The sequence below is a fragment of the Carya illinoinensis genome, chromosome 2 (assembly GCF_018687715.1).
Source record: "Carya illinoinensis cultivar Pawnee chromosome 2, C.illinoinensisPawnee_v1, whole genome shotgun sequence".
Taxonomy (NCBI): Eukaryota; Viridiplantae; Streptophyta; class Magnoliopsida; order Fagales; family Juglandaceae; genus Carya; species Carya illinoinensis.
Window position 1 is genome coordinate 23,401,530 of NC_056753.1, and position 19,214 is coordinate 23,420,743.

The window sequence follows — 19,214 nt, forward strand, 5'->3', positions numbered from 1 at the left end:
GCAAGATATGGATGAAAATCAAGGTTTTGGTCCCAAAATTTGGTTTATTTTTTCATGGTTTTGTAATGGGGTGTTTGTTGGGGACCCCACCCCCTCCTCCTATATATCGTTTCCTTTATGTTAATATATGCTTGTTTGAAAAGAAAAAAGAAAAAAGAAAAAAGGAATGCAACATAGGTCATGTGTGCGGAGATAAGTGTATCCTCCACGACATGCATTTGTGTTCAGTGGACTTCACATCATCTCCCAACGAACACAAGTTCCTCCACCCACCAATTAGCTTGACAGATCAGCACATATCTCCATCTATGCCTAATGCAGGGCATGACTGGGAATTTCCCTTTTTGTCTCTTAAGCAATATCCATGTTCACTTTATGCAAAATTTGCATTTTTTCGACCTTTCACATTGCAATTTGGACTCATCACTCTACAAAAGTGATGAACTTTAGGTCAATGTCAATTCTCTCCCACAATATACCAAAAAAAAACATCATTAAACAAAGTGGTGAGCTTTGGGTTAATGTCAATTCATGATACTCCCATTTTTATGAATTACGTGTCCCTAAAGCATTTTCTTTCACAAATACCCCAAATTTATGAGTTGTGCTTATCGAAAGGCCTTTTGTAATTAAACTATACATGTGTAACATTTTTAGCCAATTATGGGAAATTGATTTAATCATTCAAGATCTTTAAATTTTTTAGGGTTTAATATTAGTCAACATTTATCACCTAACATCGAAAGCGGTATTGGGGCAAAGCCAAGAGCATTTGCCTTATGTGACATCATAATCATGTATAGAACCACATATAGATCATGAGATTCTTTTCTTTTTATTTATTTATTTATTTTTAAAGTCCTAACTCAATACGCACTTTTTAATGTTTGTACTATATAATGAAATGAAAAATCACACTTTATGCCTTCAAATTACAGTTTATTTATTTATTTTTATTTTTTAACAAATACAAATGTTTAGATTGGTTAGGGGTGAGCACAATCCGGTCTAGGGAGGTCCATCATTTTCCCCAGCTCGGAGCTACGGTCCGATCCGTCCAACCTTTAAAAAAAAAAATCGATTAATAAAAAAAATTATTTAAAATACTAAATTAAAATTGAGTGACTTATTAAATGAAAATTACATAATAAGTTGTACGATTATTAATATATACTAGTACTATATATTATAGTTATAGAAAATTCTTCTTGTTATCCTCATACTTCACACACCACACTTATTTTAATTTTTTTTTTCATTTTTTCTATAATAAATATGTAGTGTGGGATGATGTGTAGCATTCCTTGTTAGTTATACATTAAAGAATATAATACTTATGTAATATTGTGATATGTTAATAATTAATTATATACAATTATTTATATAAATAATAAAAAAATATTTTTTCATTTGGTCCAGTCCAGGGTGAAAATTTCCTAGATCAGAACTAGACTGAATAAATTCGGTCCTATAAAAATTGGACTGGATCAAACCCAATTTGGTCTAAAAATGGTCGGTTCAGTCGGTTTCTCTGGTCCGGACTGGCTGAATCTCACCCCTATGATTGGTTTATTAATTTATTGTCGACTTTATTGTATAGGTTGCTTTTTATTTACTTGGTTTTGATGTCTGGGATGGTTTTATTGAATATTTGTAAATCTTAAATGTCCTACATGTTACCATAGTATTCCTCCACCATAAGCGATGACAATCAATAAAATTGGGGTACCGTCATCTTAAAAAAAAAAATACAGTTTTTCTCTTCTTCTTCTATTCTTTTAAGATTTTACCATTAAGATCGCTACATTTTTTTGTCGATCTAAATCATTAAATCTTTACGATTTGATGAATTGCAACTTATTTTACTCGGGTACCCATTCTAGAATCTGGATGAACAATATTAAGTAATTAGAGTGAAATGACAACTAATTTGATAGTTTGATAATCATATTACGAAAAAACATTCTTCCATTCATCGGCTTCTCTCTCTAGGAAAAACTTACTTCCTTCTCTCTAAACTCTTTCCACATATTTGGCTAGAGGGGGTGGGAGCTTCAGCCCCCTTCCCCCTCCCTCCCTCCCTCTCTCTTCCTCTATGTAGGTATTTTTTCTGTGTTTTTGTTTTTGAGGCCCAATAAGGAAGAATTACAGATCTGGAAGATTCTGGCAAACGCAGACCAACACGCGCCCCTCCATGGTATTGCCCAGCTATTGATCTTCGAGACTACCAAATACAACGCCAAACGGAGCGATGAATGGCTCGCACGTGCCACCGATAAGCCCTCTGGCGAAGCCACGAGTGACGCTTTTGGAGCCTGTGAGTCTAGGACTTCCAAGATTGGCCGTCGGTTTCCTCCTAGAGTGGCGCGTGTTTTGCATGCCCCACAACAGCCTCTGGGTGCACTAGTTTTCTCGTTTTGTGCAATGTTCTCATTATAATTTATTTCGTGTTCTGTTTTTACTTTCCAAAAAATAAAAATCTAAAAAAAAGTACCTTCGGACCTTAGTCTGAATGGAGTGGTCCCCCCCCCCCCCCCCGGGCCCCTGCTTGGCAGTGCTTATAGTGGGGTTGGTGCTCCATAATCCACTTAGTTAGGATATGAGGATTTGGTAACTCTATCGTGAATAGAGTTATGCTATCTCTTAGACTTTAGTTTTTAGAGATCTAACGTCTAAACTAGACCATGTCAATTATGAAAGTGTGTTGAGAAGCTATTAACGTTTGTAACTGATTTGTTGTAAAGTCAATTTTGTATGTTCTCTTTCATGAATAAAATGTGATCCGTTATTCTTAAAATAAATAAATAAAAAAAAAGACAATTATATCACGAAAAAGTATAAATGGTTTAGGAAAGAGGCCAGATCGATAAAGTGTTATATATCTTGCCGTGTGAATAGATTTTATATATATAGCTTTTTCCAATTACAATTGTTACAAAAAGTTCGTACAAATTAAGGTGAAGATTGATGACAACGTTTGACTTTGTAGCCGTAGCTGCATGATCAATAGTATTGTGTTGTGCCGATCATTTATAGTAGGTTTTGATTAGGAGGAAGTTAATTAGGAAATGAAACGATTTGATTAAAATTTTTTATTGAGTTTTGAGAAAGTTGCGAGAAAAAATTGAGTAAAATTAAAAAATTGTTTGAATATTATTTTTATTTTGAAAATTGAAAATTTTGTATTGGTTTTTTGTGTTTTATTTGTAAGTTTAAAAAAATTGTAATAAATAGGTAATGATAAGATGAAAAAGTTTAAAAACTTGAAATTGAAAGGCATTTGTATATATTTGAGTGATATTTGAGAAGAATATTACAAAAAGTTGGAAAAGTATAGTTGCAAGCACAATTGTGCACTAATATGTGCACCAATGTGATGTGATTGGTCAAAAAGTAGATTTTATTGAAAATAATGTTAATTTAAATTTTAAGTATGAATAAATCAGTATTGGTATACAGATTAGTACGCGACTGTACTTGTACGTAGCACAACTCTAAAAAGTTTTTAAATGATCATATCATGAGATGTTCTCAACTTATTTCACTTTCCAAACATGGCCTTAGAGTTTTTATTCAAAATTTAAGATTTACAATAAGAGCGATCATAGACGTATAGGTACAAATAATTATTCCCTTAATAATAGGTACGTCCATCTTTATGGAGCCCATAATCCAAACATTCCTTCAAGGACCCTATGATCAAAACTTAGTGATAACTCGGAATGAGAGAACACGTACATGCACATAGATAGAGACGAAAAACAGAAACACATAAAATAATTTTTCACTCTAGCTGACGTGACAAATTTTTAAATCAATAATATATTTGGTATGTCAATAAAGAAACAAGTAATACTAGATCATATTAGGACGGTACAAAATACCGAAGAACCGATCGGAACCGACTCGAACCAGCTACCGGAGATCAGAATCGACCAGAACCGGAGTAGAACCGGTTGGCGCACTGTAGATTTTATTCAAAACCGATGTCCAGCAGTTCAGTCTTGGTTTGAACCTAGGCCGGACGGCTGAACCGACTGATGGTTTAAATATATATTTTTTTGAATTATACATATATGAAACGACGTCATTTTACTTAAACTGAAGTTAAATGACGTTGTTTTATGACTTAGTATTGGAAAAAAAAATAAAGGAACGGTGCTGTTTTAACTGTAGAGTTAACACAGTGCCGTTCCACTTCGTCTTCCTCTTCTTTGTATCTCTCACATTCACAGTATGCCGCCGCTCTTCTCTCTCTCTCTCTCTCTCTCTCTCTTTCTCTTTCTCTCTCTCTCTCTCTCTCTCTCTCTCTCAAGGTGCACATAGCGCAGCCACACAAGGCCACCTCCATCGCCAGCTCCCTCTCTCTCTCTCTCTCTCTCTAAGCTCACCTCGCGGCATCATATCTCTCTCTCTCTTAAAAATCTCAGTCAGTGCGCGGCTTCACCGTAGTCTCTTGCTCTCTCTCATGGTGCATACAGCCACCGACATCGCCGACGAATTGACTGGAGTTACGCCGAGACCGAGGAGGACGATTTCCTCCCCATTCTCTGGCTGGTTTCGGTTGAAATTTTCATCATTTTCATCCATCGGTGTGGTTTCGATTTTTGTCCAAAACCGAAACCGATACTTCGGTTTTCACCCCTAGATCATATAGTCATGGATTAAGTACATAAGCGCTGCGCAATTATTTAAAAAAGAGTGAATAAATATAGAACCATTATATACATAATATAAGATATGTTAAATCTTAAAAAATCAGCCAAGTTTTATGTTTGTTCCCACGTACTTATAACTTAGGGAGTGGCATGCATGCATGGTTGAGACTGATAAGAAAACTATTGGACAACGTCCGATGTTGATCAGTCAAGATTGTATCTAAAGAAAAAGAAGAAAAAAGAAGTCATAGACTCATATATATATATATATATAATATATGGTTGGTAACAAAGACAATAACAGAACAAATAAAAAAGGCCCACACAGTCCATGATCTTTCAATGGCACTTAATTTGGAATCGATTACATGATCGATCGATCTCATGTTGGTCGATACTAAGGTTACATCAACATCTTGAATTACCGTTGAAAAAAAAGTACCACTAATTATCGAAAATTATTCTAGACATAACAAAAAAAAAAAAAAAAAAAATTACATAATTTGTATGATAAATATATATAATGAGGCCCACGTACGCATGATTTAGTAAGGAAAACCTTACCTACAAATCAACAGTACTGCTTGATCGGATACAAAAACATTCTTAAAAATTTGTGACATGTCGACATCATTGCAAGAAAATCAAGTTTTTGAGGGTGAAAATTTTCTTACCAAAAAATGGAATTTTTTGCCTTTAAAGAATATTAAAAGAATGTCAATTTTTATAAAATTGACTCAAAAAATAAAAGAAGGTCAAGTTTTATAAAATTAAATTTATTTTTAATTAAATTACACGATTACGTTGGTTGATTAAATATTTTTTTTTTTAAATTATACAAAAATGTCATTTTTTAATCCATATTTAAATTGTAAAAAGAAAGAAATTAAAATAATTGGTTAGTAAAGTAGTAGTAAAATTAAGAAAATATAAGAGTATTACCCATATTCTTTCAAACTCATCCTTCTACATTTATAGTCAAATTCTTATGTTCAATATTCATAAATATATCCCTTTAAATAGATGGCTAATGAATTTAAAGGGTTGGAATATTAGTTTCCGTTGACATAACTTCTATTAAATGGTACTTAATTAAGTAATTAACTGCGCAGATAAATTTAGAGTCTTAGACCAGCAATATTAAAATATATCAAGGTAATACTTTTCCAAACCCTAATGAAGATTTGCTTTGTTAATCTTCCAATAGTACTGTGCCACATGCCTAGGTGAGGGTTTCTTTTACATGTTACGTACTTAATTCCAGTTTTTCTGGAAAGAAAACAGATCCATGATTTGAGATTTTTGCTTATTCCCCCCGCATCCAAGAAAATCATGAAAAGATCAAAAGATAAAATATAAGCTACATTAGGCTATCCCACACACACACACACACACACACACACAGAGTTCATTTTGGCCTTAGAAACACATTAATCGGCTCCAAACACCATCATGGACATTGTTGGCCAATTTATCCGACAGTACACATGCATATATATACACACTAGTAGAATGAAAACGTCCAAGGGATGTTTGCCTAGTGGAGGCAAAATATAAACGTAAAACTTTCCTATAAAAGCAAATAATGGTATAAAAGAAAAACACAGCAATTGTATTAAAACAAATTCATATATTTAAAAATATGTTTAAACTTCCATTGACAAATGTAACTCAGAAAATAATAGAACTGTCAATGCAGCATAAGTCTTGGGCATTTTCTTCAAGACAGAGAGAGATTACCCAATGTTTATTGACTATGGCAGTTTGCTTCACAACATCTATAAATTTGATCAATGGAGGGTGATGGCATGCACATTCTTTCAGCCTGCATTTTCATGCAAATTGCATTCTATTTTGAACAGGAAAAGAAGGCGTCTATCTTCACTCATGTATGCTTTTGTGCCTTCAAATAATCCCTGTTCAGATTTTTCATTTGATTATTAGTTTCCTTTAGGCTACACAAGTGAAGGGTAAAACAAAGCTGCCCTCAAAGTACCTAAATTCAACGAAATAAAACCTCTTTTTTTTGAAAAATAAATAAATAAATACAATTAAACACGACATCCTTTGTTTCCATACAGCCAAATTTTGAAGCAAACATCAACTACAACATACCTGCCCATAATTTAGAACTCCAGCAGCAGGGCTTAGCTCAATGTTTCCATATCGACTAAGATGTCCTTGTTCAAAACACTCTCCTTTAGTGCATTTCATCATGTACATCTTATCATCAATGAAAACTTTTTTTAGCCTGCTTTAGGACTTAGATTCCAAAATACCTAAACATAATTACTAAAAATTGTATTCTATATCCATTAGAGAGATCATATATGATGAATGAAAACAACCATATGATAAGAAATTATTTGAGTACTATTTTTTAGTCTTATAGAGGAGAGATTCTTTAGCCATGAGTTGCTTTAAACCATACTGAAAATAGCACTCAAATAATCAAAAACTAAACTGTGATCATATGAAAATCAAAAACTAAATTGTGATGTAAGATTGAAAGAAGAAAAAAAATCGATTTTTTACTAAAAACAAAGAAAGCATCGTTTTTGGTTTTAGTGGAAGGGGGCGGTTTAAAATCTGGATCCTAATTTTTGACAAAGGGGGGTGTCATCATAATCCTGAGAAGCCATCAAATATTGATTTCTGGCTCCCAAAGGTAACATTTTTGGTCCTGACATTATTCCTTAGATAGCATGTATTCTCTTCTACGAACTTGAATTGCATGCTTCGCTTACAATGTTTTTTTATTTCATTTCATTTGTAACAAAACATAGTAGAAATAAGCAATCCAACTACACAGGACCTACACTATATTTTACATCTCATTTCTACAAGAGAAGCATGACATAACAAGCATTTTTAGTTGGAGCCAAAGCCACTGCAATTTCTAATTTCCTTTTTCTTTTCATGGTAAAACCAATGTAAAACTTGTTCATACAACTCAACTCATTTTCTATTTATTCACACATTAACACAATGAAAACACCGCATTAAGAAAATAAACATATGGAAGGGATATCCACATACAATGCATGGCATAAAGTCAAGAAGAATTTATTTTGGAGTGATGCATATACAATGTAGTCTACAACTTCCTAGATAAACATGACGCAGGCCATACCTCTCACCATAGATCAGAAATTGTCTACTTATATCTTCGGATGCAAGGATCTACAAAATACACACACACATATATATACAAGTTATAAAATAAAGGACCATGCTATAAATATCTACACAGAAGAAGTATTCATAAATAATTAAGCTAGAAACATTGGCTTTCCTACCACAAATAAACAACGCTTATGAACATTAAAATAGAAAAAAAAAACTGAAAAAAGAACAAACACAATTATTTTACATGCAGATCAATAGAAATGATCCTCATCTTCCTATAACCATGTTTTTGCGCCAAATTCAACATCAACTTCCATTGCTAAGGTCTAGAGAAAACTTCCCTACATATAACATCAAAATCGACAAGGCATTGGCGGCCGCTTCTTTCTCTTACATAGCCTAACCATCCAACATCTTGATTAAAGGACCAATGTAACCACATTCATCAATCTCAATCTCACCTTCCTTTAATAGTTGAAGCTTCAAACTTTCATCCTCAGAGATCAAATTGCACAAACACTCAAGTCCTTTTTCATCTTCCATCACTTTTTGACCCTTTTTTTTTTTTTTCTCGACAGCCAAACAGAATTAATAACTCAAAAAGGAAAAAGAGACCGAACTGAAACTAACCTTCATGTTGGAGAGAAGCACAACAATATTTCTTTGATCGATGGCCAAAACCGAAAATCCAAAACCCTAGCCTCCTGTCGGCAAAAGAAAAATAAAAGCAAACAATTGAAATTTTGGAATAAAAGTAAGACAAAGAAAAAAATCGAAATGAGAAAAAAAAAACGCTATATTATAAAAAAAAAATCGTCAAAATCAAAAGAAAAAAATAACAAAAGAGAAGCTATTTTTCACCAGACCATAAGCCACCTGCAATCACATGCGATACCTTTGTTTCACAACCCAAAAACAAAGCCCGTGTTTCCGTGACTCAGACACTTGGACAAACACCCACACCGAGCCCAGCCACCTGAGATCAAACCACCGCAACCCGGAAGAGAGACCAAGAACTCAACCAAGCACCGTTGCCGCACTAGCCACACACACAACTCGACGGACCACTAGTCACGATACCTCCACACAAACACAGCAACCACGGATTCTCCATGCACATCGGAAACATCCCTTGCCAACCTCGAGCAACCGCCCAGCCACCGTGTGCCTCACCTCGAACCACGTCGCTACACCAAAAGATCCCCACGCACGACAGTTCCTTCGAGCACCACCTCTACGAAAACAACCACATAAGGTGACTCCAGAAGCCTCCCTTCAGCCAAGATCTGCCGCACGTCTTCCTTGTAAGTCTCCCGTTACAAACTCTCTCCCTCCACTCTGTTATTCTCGAGTGAAGACCACGGTGCCATTTTTTCTCGTGATTGGCGATTCAGTCCGACCACCCAGATTCGCTGTCGCAGCTCCCTACTCCCTTGGTGAGGGTCACACGGTCTCTCTCTCTCTCTCTCACGCACCTCTCTGTACATTTCATAGACCTTTTGTGCAATGCCTTCAACTACATAAGACAGCACCCCACAAACCCTCGAAGTCTCTCAGTTTGACAAATTGGCATTACCTATACACATGCACTGGCTAACTAAAAGAAAGAGGAACTTCTATATGCATGCACTGATCCTAACCAACTGACAAGGGGCACAACAGCAGGCTTTAGTACCAATGCAACCGGCGGAAATCACACAAAATAAATCACTGACACTCCATCATTCACACAGAATCAAAAAATACAAATTTAGACTGCACAACCAGGAAAATATTTCTATTATAAACACAATTTAAAGACTTTTGCATGGACAATATACACAACAATTGAAGAAAGAGTGAAGACATGAAACACACGGAAATAAAATGAGAATTTACTGTTCATTCATGTAGCAGTGAGATAAATGCTTATTATTATAGAAAGATATGCATGCAATCAATCGGTTAATCAAGCTGTAACTAATTCGATGTATTCCATGATTAAGAATATATACTATTCTACACGTATTAATTAAGCTACTTATATACATATAAATATATATATATATATCATCAATATGATCTTTCTTCTCTCTCCTCTTTTTGTCTTTGAATTCACCAATAGATTAGTCACTATGAGCTCTAGACAAGTACTACTTGTTGAAGAAGAGATCAGGAGCCTTCCATTGCCTTCATCTTTTCTCTATCTTATCTTTCCCGTCCTTTTTCTTTATTATTGGTTTGATCTATGGCATTCTTCCCACCTCTTCCAACTCACGCATTCCGTCACAAACTCATCGATCTACCTTTTGATTGATCACCAACATGAGTCAGTACTCTTTATATATATCTTTGCCAAGAGTTGCATTTGCATTAGGCTTGTGCTCCTTCAGTCAAAGATGTGATCATGATGTGAGAGTGGACATCTACACGAACACTTCAACCTATCTATCATTTTCATAATGCGCCTTCTCTATTGAGGCTTTGATCCCTTTGTGACTTTAACAAAAAACTCATAACAATCTATTATTTGGATTAATGTTGACAAATCTTTTGGTTAAAAAATCATGTGATGGAACCTAATCCATTATTTTTAATGTTTATTTTGAATTATTTCTTAGAATTATCATCTAATCTAATCTTCTCTTGTTTCATAGCTAATTTATTCAGTTAAATTAGTTAACTTATATAAACTTACAACTACCACGACAAGAGATGGTGCTTTTTGGGATGAAAATTTTTGTTTAAAAAAAAATTTCTATTTTTGTCCCAAAAAGTGGAGACAAAAAATTTTCGTCTCTATTTCATCTTAAAAAGTTCGTCTCGAAAACTTTTTGGACATATTTTTTCTTTCATCCCTAAAAAATACTTTCAAGGACAAAATGTGGCCAACCCGTTAGAAGTCGTTAGAACAAATTTTTTTGCAGACAAAATAGATTTCATCTCAAAATATTGTTCGAATTTAATAAATTCAGTTCGAACTATTGGTCAGTTGTTCGGACATAGTCGTAATTTACTTCTAAAGAAACGAATTTATTTGATCCTGTTCAAATGAAGCAAGTGTTCGAATACTTTTTTGTTGTTTGGATACGTCGATTTGTGTTCGAACATAAATAATCTGATCGAATGTCCTTGAAAAATTGTTCGAATTAAAAATCTATTTGAATGTTTGGTCCAACAAACTTTACTCAAATGGTTTGGGGTCCATTTGAATGATGATAAATTTTTTCAAACATAATAGTATGTGTTCGAATGATAAAACATGCAGAATGTTCAAACGTATTAGAAATCCATTCGAACCAAAGTAACGATTTCATTTTCATTTTAATCGTTTTGGGTTGCTTGTTCGAACAATAATCATTGATACAGTAATTAAAAATTTTAACAATACATTTAAAAATTATAATTAAAATTTCACAATTGTTCAAATGTTGCATTAAGTCAAGATAAATCAAAAGATATAAAGTAAGAAAATAAGATCTAAGTTTGTGGTGGACTAAAGTTACGGGACATGATTAACTGCATTTGAACATTTTTTGTAATTGAATTTCCATCTCCCTTCGTATGTCGTGTTGTAATCGCACCTCCATATCTGCTGCTTGATGTAATTGAAGCTTCAACTCTCGTTGCTTGGACTTCAACAATTCGATCTCGAGCCTTGCTTCCTGTAAGGCCCGAGAATTGTTATTCGGTTTGCTTTGAGAAGATGATGAAGTTGAGGAAGAAGGCTTCACACAATGTCCTAAACCCCTCAAATCATTAGAGATAATATAAATAACATAAATATTTTTAGCCAATACAAAAAAAAAAAAAAAAAAAAAAGAATTAAACTTACATAATTTACTTCTGCTTCCGGATTGATCCAAACACCATCACGATTTGTATGTGATTTAGTATACAATTGGATTAGATTATAGCCAGGACTATCTTGTTCCTGTAAAAAGAAAATATATGTTACAACTTCAATCACAATTGTTGATAAATTAATATTTAACGGGAGCTAGTATTATGTTATCAATTTCTTTCATAGTCGATGAAAAGATCTAGAACCTGAATGATGGTGTATAGTTAAATTTGCACTATTTATTTTGTTGACGATACTTCGTTACTACTAGAAAAGAAACAACATTATTATTATATTTTTTTTATGCATATAACATATAGCATAATGAAACATAATAGGAAAATTAATTTATATGATGTATCTTCAAACATATCACAAAAGTTCTCCCATTCGTCTAGGCATATGTTTTGGAATGGATTTTGACGCGCCTCTGTTGTCCCATTAAGCTTTTAATAGTGTGCATAACATCTACTTTTGTATTACCAGAATACGTTATTCATCAGCTCATCAGACGTTACTCAATTCACTCGCCGCCCAAAATTAAGTTCAAACTCATCCTTGAAAGAATTAGGAACGATAAGAACAAAAAAAAACTACTTATAAATTAAGTAAGAATTGAATAAAATTATTTTCTAAATAACTTATTATTTTGATATTGTCTTTCACATTGTAGGAAACCTTGGCATAGGAGGATGTAGTCATGGTTGTATATGTTCGGGCAAGGGTACCAACATAAGAAGCAAGCCAAGCTACTGGATCCCTAAGGTCGCTGGTGTGATCATCAGGAATATCAACTGTAATTTTCCTCTCTTTCCGCACTTTCTCTGTGCAAAACATCTCTAGTAACACCTTGACTTCAGCAAAGGCTTCAACAACTATACAATAATTAAAAAATATAATATCAAAATATTATTTTATTTTTAAAACATTATTACTTAAATCATCGCATAAACTCAAGTTTTTATCTAACATACCTTATTCTCGGTTTAGTGATGTTGGTCCACCATCCGTGGCAAGCAAATCAATTGGGGAGTTAGTAATGGATGAAGATGGCAAACGAATTTCTTTACGTTTAGGAGGCATAGTTGTTTAAAATTGTAATAAATTATTATTCGTAAAAATGGGATTTGGATCTCGAATCTAATTTGACCCATTTTTTGTGTTTTTCGGCCGCCACACACAACATTTGGCTATAAAAATGATAGAGTGAGGTTTAGGCTTCACTCTATGTTGATTTGAATCCTTGAAACTAATGAATCATTCGTTTTTATATTCAGTTTTGAGTCGACTCAGCCATAGATGTTCAAGGTTGACGTTTTCTCGTTTGAATGGCTTCAAAGCTATTTTTTTTTCCAAACAGTCATTTTCAGTCCAAAAGTGGCCGGCACCATATGTTCGAATGTAAAGAAATAGTTGAATGATTCGTTTGAATTAATTTGACTCAATTTGAACAAATAAATAGTTGTTTGAATGGTATTTCATATACATGATTCATGGCCATATGATGATGCTTTTTGAACTATATATTTATCTTTTTGAATGAAATCTAATTGTTCGATGAGAGCTTTGTACTAGTTCTAACGGTTTCATTTAACATTCGAATGGGTTAACTGTTAGTTCAAATAGAATAGAACTTAGAATTACTTAATTACAACTTCAAATTTGATTTATATTCCTTATTTCTTTGCTTTATAAATAGTGAATTAATGGTATATGTTGGAAGAAAGTGAGGAAGGGCAGGGCAACCTAGCAGTGAAGCTAGTAAGTCAAGGAGCCCGATATTGGTTGAGCGAGAAATTATTATAGAAGAATTTCGCAATTTTGCCAAGGAGGGGAACAACCAGTCTTCCATAATTAGTGATAGAGGATGGTGCTTGATCTGTGAGTAGAGAGGGGGGGGGGGGGTGGCCTATCCTGATATGGTTTGTGAATTTTATAGAGCTATATCAGAGATAGAGGCCAATGAGAACTCCTTTTACGTTTGATATTTGGAGAGTCCGTATTACTATCTCAGCAAACAATATTGTCAAGTTTCTAGGGGTACCTCGTGAAGTGGGTGCGTATATATCCTACACAGCACTCAACTGTAGGGACAAACGGTGGTGATGCCATCGGGGATGAGGCTCCAACAAACGATGGTCCAGCGCATGATGAGGCTCTTCCAGATGACGGCAACATGGTCTTCAAATAGGTTGACTGTCGAGCCTTTTTTCGCATGCTGAATTTGATTATCTCACACTATATCGATATGAGAAAACAAAAGACAGATTTTGACATCGAACTGGCTCGATTTATGTTACAGATAGCACGATGGGAGCCAATTGACCTACCTCTATACTTCATCATCCGCATTTGATCTAAGTCATGGTATTCGACTAAAGGTAGTCTATTGTATGCATTGATGATCTCTAACCTCCTAGTTAATTCAAGGGTTGATGTGCTATTGATAGAGCAGAGGCAACCATAAATCAGACCCCTTAACAAGATCACTTTCTATAATGATCTGACTCAATAATTCTAAGGTAGGAATATTGAAAATTTTTATTGGGTCTAAATTATATTTAATGGGCCATCTTGGATAAATCCATGAGCGATAAATTATTGAGATTGATTAAGAGTTTTAATTAGGTTCAATAACTAGGTTACATCTCAATTATTATTTATTGAATGAGTTAGACTTATTTTAGAATTTAAAGATCGGTTATTAGAAATTTATTTCAATTTAAAATCATCACTGATTGAAATCTTGTATGCAATCTCAATCACTGTCAATCCTACATTGAATGAATTACTAGATCATGTTTTTAAATTCAAACTTTCTTCTTGATTGATCGTGACCAAGTCCAACTTGAATTCGAACTCGTCGACGCCTTCTTCCAAATCTCTCTATAAATATCCCCATTTTGTGCACTATTTAGAAAAAAGCCATAAACCTCTGTAAGTGCAGTGGCTGAACCCAAGATACCCAATCTAGCACGTACCTGTTCCACATTCACCATGCCAATAGTTGACTGCCTCATTCCTCTCACAACATCCCTCACGTTTCCTCTCTCCTTCTAGTTCAAGTGATCAATCTCATGTCGAAAATATTGGATTAACATTGTGAGGTAAGTAACTTGATCATAAATTAGGATTAACATATGTTAGCCAGTTATATATATTATTATTAAAGGCAGTTCTTTGGAAGCTAGTGTCTTTATACCATGCATATTAAGATATTTGCAAGCACATCATTGAACATGTTTCATTCCTCAAATTATAGTTATCTATGTATTCTGCTTCTCATGTTGCATAAGATATATATAAGTTTTCTTATGATCAAGTATAAGAAAAGATAAGTAAATAAGATGGTTATTCAGATGCATGATGACAATGCGATTTATGGATGGATGTGCAAGACATGAAACTTAGCGTAGTCTAGCATAGTATGCTAGAATACTATTAGTGGCTCCCCTTGAGGTTGTAGGATGTGGAACTGGTGCACAACCTTATACACATGGTTAAGTGTGGGAGCCAATATGATAAGTTAAGAGTTAAATAAGCCAAGATAAGCCATACATGTCATAAGTATACGTATGAAATTTTATGATTTTAAGTTTACAGCATGAAATATTTTATGAAAAACTTTATTTTAAGTATATTTACGTTATGATGTGTTTCTTACTGAGTCATTGACTCATTTCAGTTTATTTTATATTTTTAAACCAACCCATGTCAGAATGTTTATGATAGTAGAACTGCAGGATGAGATTTAGTCCAGAGAGGCATGACAATAGCTTAGATTATGACAATGGCTTAGATCATGTACAAAAATTTTAATTTATAATTTTTTTATGGCACGAACTTTGATAAATTTTAATAAATACTTCTGAACACTCTCATTTACTATTTTAGTATTTTAATTCAAAATGACTGTATTTATTATAAGGAATATTTGTACTTGGAGCTTCCTTTAGAAAAAAAAAAATATTTTTAAGCAGGTTCAGTAGTAGCACTCCAGCTTCCTTGAGAATTTCTAAAAGCAATTTTATTTTTAAACTTGGGGAGTGGGGTATTACACTTTCAACAAGAGTGAAGGCCACTTGCAGAAGACTAGCTCGTATTAATGTTGCAGTGGCACATGGTGGCATAGAGCGTGATCTAGATTCTACGGATTTCGATGCTGATACAGAGCTTGTAAGGACTCCTACTAGGGAGATGCGATCCCTACTTGAGGAGCATCGTGCACTTTTGATTGAAGACAATGGAGAGGATCAATGCACCTGTTATTGTTCAGCTGTGAGAGATTGAGTGACACATTACTATGATGCAGGAGGACCTAGATAATCTTAAGTAGTAGTTTTATTTTGAATCAATCTTTTTATTTTGTATCGAATATTGTCACTTTAATTTTTATATCATTTTAATTTTTTATATATAGCTAGCTTGTTTGTTATCAAAAATCAGTTTTCTTATTTTTCTTACCATTTGGCGATATAAAAAATGAGTTTCCTTGGAATGAAAACTTTTTTTAGATGCAAATTGTTATTTACCATAAAAAACTGTTAACTAATTTTTTAATTAATTATATTAAATTTCTAGGACAGCATATATGATACATTTTAATTTATCATAAATAATAAGTCTATATAGATAGATTTTTCATCTTTTAAAAATAATAATTAGTAGTCTCAAATATTAATAATTATTTTTAAAAGATATCTCAAAGAACATAATCTACCGAACTTTTGTTTCCCATACATTAAACAATGGGAATCTAAGATGTTAGATAAAGCATGTAGCCACATTCTAAAAACATGCCATGCTCAACCTAGCTAGCATTATATATATATAGAGAGAGAGAGAGAAGTTTTATAACAATAAAGAGATTCTATAAAAATAAACATACAAACTGATATGACTTTATATGATATGTTAGATCTAATTTATACTAAACTAGTTTCACAATCTAACGTATAATATCAACCTATATCAATTTATGGATTTATTTATTTTTGTATAACTTTTTGTGATTAACATATTTTGTATATATATTAACGGTCAAAAGACCCACGCATGGCTAACTCTCTCACCTCGTCTTTTGACTCAGATATTCCATCTCTAGTCTTCGATGGGCACTATAAGGGTCATGAAGAACAGACCAAGTAATGTGGACAATCTAGTAGAGGCAGATCCTACAACTCCCACTAACATTATCCCATTATAAAGGTAGTACCATCATATTTAGGGTTTATTACAAATTAAAGTATGTTGACTAAATCGAACAAAGGAGAACTTAGTGCTATATCAAGTAAGAAGTGTCAAACCTATAGGCCCACTAATTAAGGAGTATTATTACCATAATTAAGATACACAAAATCTCTTTATTTTGGGTGTATGATGCTAATTATAATAGCTTATATATATTCAAACATAAATTGCTTTCATTTCATCGTATTGATTGTAATACTACTGATGATTAATCCTTTGACTTTTCTTTGCTTTTTTAATAAAAATTAATCATCCAAAGACTATCTGACAATATTCCATTAACATAATTGAATGAAAATAAGGTAACACGTAGTAAATATAACATAACTCATTCATGTCTAAACTAATTTTCAAGTGTTTTTCTTTTTTGGTTGAATAGTACTGTCGCATGTAGTTATACTTTTACTTACAATTTTATTTATAGAACTCATTTTATTAATTTTTTTTTTAAATTTAAATTTTGAATTTCAAGTTTCGTAATTTTTATCATATCAATAATTGATTTTTTTTTTTAATTTTCTTAGGTAGATTTAACATTTTCCTTTCTCAGTTATAATTTGATAATTTGTATCATAACTACCTTTTCATCCCATAATTATGCGTTTTGCAAGCAACCAACAAATTAATGTTTGTGGGTGGGGGCAAGGAAGAAGGCAATCGAATCTCAACTATATATATGGTACAATTAATTGTGGAATAAAAATCTGCATAAGCGACCTTTAGACCAAATTGGAGTAATGGATGATCTGAATGGTGATTGGCTCTTGGTGCCATCCTTCTTTATCAAAATTTGAAGGGATTTGACATCCGACTGACCGATGAAATGACAGATGATATAATGAACACCCTAATGTCACCAACAGGGGAGCAAAAACGATATGAACAGAACTATTACCACCTTTCTATATAGGAAAACACGAAAACCCACTCAGGGATTATCCGACATGGGTCGCAATAGTTTTTGTTTATATAATAATTAAGAAAATATTTTTTCAATGATATTATAATTTTTTAAAATATTTAATAATATAAAAAATGTATAAAATAAATAAATAGATAAATAAAAATACCAAATAGCCTTCTCGTTCTGGGGAATTTGTCAGGCTACAATGGTGTAGCACCACTCTTTTATACAAATACTTTATAATAAGATATTGTTTTTTTTTTCAATTTATTCAAATTTCACATGAGGGTCTAATTTTAGCAAATTCTAAAAATCTGACTCCGAATCATGCTCTGCTCCAGCTTCTCTCTCCATGAAGTTGGAATCGAATTTCTTTTTATAAATTTTTTAATTAAAGTTAAAAGGTATTGTTGGACTGACTCTAATTCCAATCCAATCTAATTCTAACTTTATTAATCTGTTTCTTCTTCTTCTTCAATCGCTACAATGCCTCGTTATCATCAGGCTTTTGTGGGACTGGAATTAATGATGCTAGGACTGTCGCGAAAGGTGATTTTGCATTGTACTGATGGTACAACTTTTACTTTTTTTTTCCGAAACAATTTTAAACCCTTTTAAATATTTTTAAAAATATATATATTTAAAAAAATTTTAAACCCTTTTAAACAATTTTAAACCCTTTTAAATATATTGAATCGATGATCCTCTTAATTGGTACCGGCCGGGAGAATCATTTTCCATAATATAGAGCAGCTGCATGGACGATGTGACCACTTGCTACACTATCATTTCCCACTCTAACAACCACTTGATGATTGTATGAAATCCCATCTTAGACATAATACAAAAGAGAAAAGGTGATTGGGATGCAATTTGCCAACAAGATTATTATTAAAAGTGGGTGTAATGATTTTTCATGTGGATTTATATACATTTATTGATGATCATGTATATATAACTTTAGTGATTCGTGAAACTAGACCACATGCATGAGGTCCCATATAACTTTGACAAGAAGAAAATTTCTAATCGGTACTGATTGTTATATATAATTAAATATTATTTCTATAAGAGTGAAATCACCACTTATTTTAAAAATTTATCCAATAAAAAGAAATAAATTTTATTATTTATATTTATATCTTAACACTACCCTCCACGTGTGGGTTATACTTGATCTTAAGGAGTGATGAGCCGAACACATAACATATTTAATTAAATACATGAAGTGCAGAGTTAGAGTTTAAACTAATTAGCATCTATGTTATATATATATATATATATATGATACATATACCTTAGCATACTTTGATAGACATCATACAATAAGTAGAACTTTTTTTTATAAGAAAGTATAGAATTACTTTGGTTTGTTTATATATTAATTAGCTGTCATTAGTGATGATCAGAATCCTCACAAATTTTATTTATTTGAGTGAAAAGATAAACC